The 6,711-nt window shown below is 34.1% G+C and overlaps 1 long non-coding RNA gene across 1 annotated transcript; it reads right to left on the bottom strand.

Moving 5' to 3' along the window:
* Nucleotides 4,114-4,906, bottom strand: LOC110268526. Its single transcript, XR_002356568.1, has 2 exons — nt 4,468-4,906; nt 4,114-4,236 (listed from the first exon to the last, which is right to left on the bottom strand). It is a non-coding gene; the product is annotated as an uncharacterized LOC110268526 (long non-coding RNA).

The following is a 6,711-nucleotide window of genomic DNA, read 5'->3' as shown; positions in this document are numbered from 1 at the left end:
CAGCCATAATTAATGATATTTCAGCCACCGTTCTCCCTATTTGAGAAGAGAGACAAGAAATTGGAAGAGAGAAAATATGAGAAGAGAAATCCTAGCCACCATCAACTTCAAACTTTGAAAAATTTTGCTCCGAAACTCCGATTGATGAGCCGCTCGCGGCCATGCAAAGCTTGTCTCCTCCTCTTCAATTCTATCTAAATATTTTGGCAAGTAACTTGAAATCCCAGCTCTAGTTTCTTATTCAATTCTGAAATTACGTTTTTGGTATCCATCACTAATTGCAGTGGGCAAAAGTAAAAAACCCTTTTTCCCTCTTGGTTCATCAATTTATGAAAATCGTAGTTTTTAATATTGTGTCAAATTATATAATATGATGTTAGATTGAGTAATTAGAAGCCTAGCTTGGTAGAATTTTGGAAAGGAAAGTTTGAAAGCTTGGAATTGCGACGTTAAGGTACGGGTGGTAGTTTCGAGTAGGTATTATGTAAGATTATGTGAAAACTTAGGTCACTTGTTCCTAGGATAAGTTAAATGGAATTGATTGTTGATATGCTTGAAGAATAGTTAGTATGAGTATTGTGTTGGTTAATGTGTTTTGGCATAAAATTGAGAGTAGAAATAATGAGTTTTTGATGAATTGAGAAGTCCTATGTGATATTCTTGCAATTGGATATTGTGATATATGTTGGTGCTATGTTGCATGAAAATGAATATATTTGTTGAAGTTTTAATTAAGAATTAGATGTATGAATATTGTGATTTGTGAAAATTGGGTCAGACGCCATGATGGGGTGAGAAAATCTCTTGTGTGGCAAGTTGAGGTAAGTAGTGTGAAATATTGAGTGAGAATGAGATATTTGATGATGATTGGTTGTGGATTTTGTTTGTATGAGTGTGTATGTTGAGGTTGCCTTGAGAAATTGATTGAATGGGTATTGAATGATTAGAAAGGGTAGAGAATCGATAAATGTATGTTGAGGGAGCTTAGAAGTGGTATTGGAATGGTTTTGAACTAATTTGGAATTGGAATTGGTGAAAATGGTTATGCAAAAATTTTTGGGTAAAAATAGATTTTTGACAAAATTCGACGGGCCACAGCTTGTCCCTTGGACCTCTAAATTCTGTGGAACTTGTTTTAAATAAAAATTGGGTTTGTCTATTTTATAACATTCGAAGAACGGATGGAAAATTATTTCTAACGAAAAAGTTATGAACGTTTAAAAATCTGGTTTCAAAACTGAATTCTGTAGCAGTTATAGAAAACTGAGGTCATGCGTACGCATGATGAGTGAAACGGAAGTGAAATGATTTCGTTCGAGTTTCATGCACACGCACAAAAAATGGAGTTGCGCGTATACACGAGGCATGCGTATGCACAACCTGTATTTCTTAAACTGAATGTTTTTTGTGCACATACCATGCGCACGCACAAAAGGGAACTCACGCGTACGCATGAGGCATGCATACGCATGAATGTCATGTTTGCTGCAAATGTGATTTTTAACTGTTTTGCCTATTCTATTCCGCATTTTCACTTCCGTAATCCCTATTTGAGATCCGATAACTATTTTCTATTATTTGGAACAAATCTTATGCCACTAAACCATTTTCTTAATGTTTTAAACTTTTGTAAATTCTATAATGGGTATAGAGGATAATAAGAATGAGATGATATAATTAAATGATGATATTGAGTTAATTCAAGAGAATAATGAGAATGAGATGAGATGATTGAATGACGATAATGAGTTGAGATGATTGAATGACGAGAATGAGTTGAGATGATTGAATGATGAAAATGAGTTGAGATGATTAAATTATGAGAATTGTAAACCCTATCATACAGAGTCTGATGCTTAAGTCATAAAATTGAAGTGACGAGATATTACGACCTCTAAAAGTAAAATTATTTATATAACATAGATGGAAAAGGATTTATCTAGGAGCCTTTGAAGAAAGGTTAAAACAAAAGCGTTAAACAGAAAAGCGCAGTACTCACATAAGCGATACGTAAACGGAACAGGATAAGAGTAAAGAGACAAATATATACATAGGAAAAGAATTCCAAGATGACAAATAGCAAAGCTTTTGACTCGGCTCATGAAGTTAAAAACCGGCCAGAGCACATATACATATATATACATATACCTGAGAATCTCAAAATGTTCAAAATACAGTGTACAGAACCTATTTCTCCAAAATCAACCTCTAAGATAGATAAGCATAATATACATATATAGTAGAGATAATAAGTGTCTACATATATACATCAAAACCAAAATAAGTCCCAAAAGCACAAAAGATCTTCACTTTCAGACGCTCCCAGAATGCCTCGGCGAGGTGCCTTACATCCTGCATATGAAAACCCAAAAATATGTATGGGGTGAGAATCAGAGGTTCTCAGCATAGTAACAGTGCCCACATAACTAACATATAAGGTCCTGGGAAAGCCAGAGGCAATCCTAGAACTTTCGACATTTGATTTAATCTTATAAAATATAACTAAACCAAAAGTAAATTAGACAACTAACTAATGATCTTCCTTCTAGTCTAACACTCCCCTTTCCAACTCCTCCGAATATTCCAAACACCATTGGAATTATTTATTTTCAAACACAGGTATTACATACAAAGAAATCATAACTTGAATGCAGATACAATAGATAAACAAGTAGCAAGTAGTTCATATGATCAGTTAGGCATTCTCAACAAGGCACAGCAAACAAACACATAGATTCATATGATGCATGCTTGTCCTATGACTGATGAGTCTCATCTGTCGGTTATATAGCCAACTTGACAAGTCCTGGTAGCGAACCATTGGACTGTCCCTCTATCGTGCATCCCCAAAATCTCAAATCATCAATATCATAATCATATAACACACACCGTTGTATATCTACGGGAGCAAGCTCATCCAGAAAGGTATAAGTGTCCGGCCACACTTATGACATAGGGTCGGCAGACACTACAAAAAATTTTGGTAAAAACGGCGGTTTTTTTGGTATTTACGGCGGTTTGAACCGCCGTTATTACCAATAATGGTGGTTTCGTAAAGCAACGTAATTTTGGGTGCCATTCTGGTTATTACGACGGTTTTTAGAAAATCGCCACAATTTCCAGGGTTAAAATGGCGGTTCTTGGATAGGTTAAAACGGCGGTTTGAACCGCCATTATTACCCTGACAGAGTAGCATTTTGATTGGTTAAAACGGCGGTTCAAACTGCCATTATTTCCAGGGTTAAAATGGCGGTTTTTAGATAGGTTAAAACGGCAGTTTGAACCGCCATTATTATCCTGACAGAGTGGAGTTTTGGTTGGTTAAAATGGCATTTTTTAACCGCTGTTTTACCCTGACAGTGACATTTGTTATCGTTAAAAAAAAAAAACAATTTTTACCGTCATTTTTATCGCATTAAATAAATAATTGTGATTAAAATTTCACATTAGAAAAAACTAATAATCCATAAATGAAATATTATATAACTCAAATAAAATATTAATATAATATATAATTTTTTATTATTGAAAATCAAAAGTAATAACTCCTATACAAAACCTTGTCTTACTAAACTTACCAAAATACAAGCATTGCAATAAACACTAATCAGTCAAATCTACCATCCAGTTCCCTAAACTATGTTAATATCTAATAATGTATTTAAACCATCTAATAAGTGCTGTTTTTACTACTTAGAATATGAATATACAAGACATGTAGCTTAGCTAAGTGATGATGAATAAGATTTGGAGGCCAAAAGTTTCCTCCTTTTGTAATTAATTTTAAAACAGGCCTGCCTTAGTTTCTTGGTCTCTTGTGTGAGATTCTTCTCGGGAACTTGCTCCAACACTCCAACTTCATTATCCAAACTCATCTCTTACAAAGATTTGTAGGAACCTCTCCTGTCAGGGAATTTCTATCAAGCCGGCTGTTATAAATTAAAATTATAACAATGAAAAGATGTCATTATAAACAATATATAACTAGTCAAATAATATGGTAATTAGCAATTCTACTATGAAAATTAGCAATTCTACTATGAAAATTTCTTATAACTGCACAATAACCATATTACTAATAGATCCTGACAATCTAGCTTAAGATAATTGGAATTAGAAAAAGAAACAAGCCTAAGATAATTTGATTTAGTTTTGATATTCAAAAGTAACTACTACAGGGAACAACAAACCTGAATATGGTCATCAGGAAGTAAGACTTTCCGCGCATTTAGACATCTGCAGGTTGAAATATAACAGAATTTCAGATATAACGAAAGTAAACTACTTTTGGCATTTAAATTTTAGAAAAGAGAAAGATAGTTAAAAGATAAGGAGAATTTATCATAAATACTCATAAGGCTATCATTATGGGGGTCCAGAGTATACGGTACTTTTATTAGTCACTTTCAAAATTGACGTGCTACAAGAAAATAAAAGAAAATAATGGTAGAAAGATGTAAAATTTACTGGTGTCAAGGTTCCCAATTATGGTATCTTCACCAAACCTAGCTTTGCTAAACACCGAAGCAGGGCTAATCACACCACTTTGGTACTCCATTGACATAAACCCCACGACCGTGTAGTGTGTAACTTCAATCCTCTGTTCAAGAACACCGACACAACCTTTGGATGTTCTACATAAAAAATCATAGTAATTTTGAAAAAAAAATTAGAATTTGAATCTTTTTCTATTCACCATCAACTATTTAAATAAGTTGAAAAAAGAAAGAGAAGACAATAACTAGAACCTTGTCGAGGGTGTACAGGTTTGCATAACAATAATAAAGATAGTAAGAGTATCCTGGATTGAATTCATTAGTCCACTCTGCTGGTGTAGGCATGTGCTTAGTTGGATGCCTTTCAGGTTTACTTTCATCATCTACAAGGTCAAATCCCACCACCTGCTTTAAACTTTATGAGGTTGCAATGCTGGTGTAGGCATGAGTTTCCTTTTTTCATGATTTTAATAATTGAACTTTACACAGTTAAAAAACTAATTTAACATAAGAAATAAATAAATAAATAAATAAAAATAGTTCCAATTATTATTAAGAGGCTCCTCTAAAATCCTTCTAATTTCTTTCAAAATTTACCGTTGTTCCTTTAAGCTTCCATTCTTTATGTTATCAAATATGAGTAGTCTACAGAAATAACCCCAAAGGCAACAAGAAACCAGTTAAAAAAATTTGCTTTATCTATCACATCTTCATAAATTAGACTATAATTCTAAAACGCCCTCTGTCAATTTTACATTGTCTTCAAGGAATTAATCTATACTTATATAAAATGAGAATCATTTATATTAGTATATCTATGTCTATATCTATTCATATATATTGCCATAGTTATTAAATTTAACTAGTTTGTTTAGCCGATTGAACTATGTCCATTCAAGGAATTAAACTAGATATCTTTAGACATTAAACTTGATTACACATATAATCCCTAACAATTAAATTATAGTTTATTTTTTGCTTTTGTATTATGTTTATATATATGCAAGATGCTAGTAATAATGATGATGATGACATATTACATTTTTAGAGAATGCATACATTAATACACAACAATATCATCCCATAATTGAAAATACACAACACAATATCAAATGAACATAACTTTATAGTGAACAATGATAAACTCGAGTGGGTATATATTATAAACCAAAGATAATCATGTCGGAATCAGATCTCATAATTTTAAGAAAATCATACAAACTAACTAGTTTAAAGAAAAAAGCCTGCACTTAATCATACCTCCTTAAGTAATCTTCCCCCGGATGTGACATTAGGGTTGGAACAAGGATCTTTAAACCATTAGATTGATTTAACAGCAGCCATGCAACCCAAAGCATGTGCAAAGTTAGAATGTCCATGCAAGAGAGCCTTGAGCTAATCAGAACAAGAGGACTGGTGCACGAAATTGTGATCTCAGGCAACGGTGCCAGAAACTCTGTACGCACGTCTTAATAAATCGTTTTTCATTCACAACTTTGATACAACTAACCAGCAAGTACACTGGATCGTCCAAGTAATAAACCTTACGTGAGTAAGGGTCGATCCCACGGAGATTGTTGGCTTGAAGCAAGCTATGATCACCTTGTAAATCTCAGTCAGGCGGATATCAAATAGTTATGGAGTTTTCGAAATTTATATAATAAAATAAGGATAGAAATACTTATGTAAATCATTGGTGAGAATTTCAGATAAGCGCATAGAGATGCTTTCGTTCCTCTGAATCTCTGCTTTCCTGCTGCATTCATCCAATCAGTCCTACTCCTTTCCATGGCTGGATTTATGTAAGGGCATCACCGTTGTCAATGGCTACATCCCATCCTCTTGTGAAAATGGTCCAAATGCTCTGTCACAGCACGGCTAATCATCTGAGGTTCTCGATCATGCTGGAATAGGATTCACCCTCCTTTTGCGTCTGTCACTACGCCTAGCACTCGCGAGTTTGAAGCTCGTCATAGTCATTCAATCCCTGAATCCTACTCGGAATACCACAGACAAGGTTTAGACTTTCTGGATTCTCATGAAGCCGCCATCAATCTAGCTTACACCACGAAGATTCTGATTAAGAGATCTAAGAGATACTCATTCAATCTAAGGTAGAACGGAAGTAGTTGTCAGGCACACGTTCATAGGGAATGATGATGATTGTCACGTTCATCACATTCAGGTTGAAGTGCGAATGAATATCTTAGAAACG

This window comes from Arachis ipaensis, chromosome B10, assembly GCF_000816755.2.
Source record: "Arachis ipaensis cultivar K30076 chromosome B10, Araip1.1, whole genome shotgun sequence".
Lineage (NCBI taxonomy): Eukaryota > Viridiplantae > Streptophyta > Magnoliopsida > Fabales > Fabaceae > Arachis > Arachis ipaensis.
This window is presented reverse-complemented; position numbering and strand designations above follow the sequence as displayed.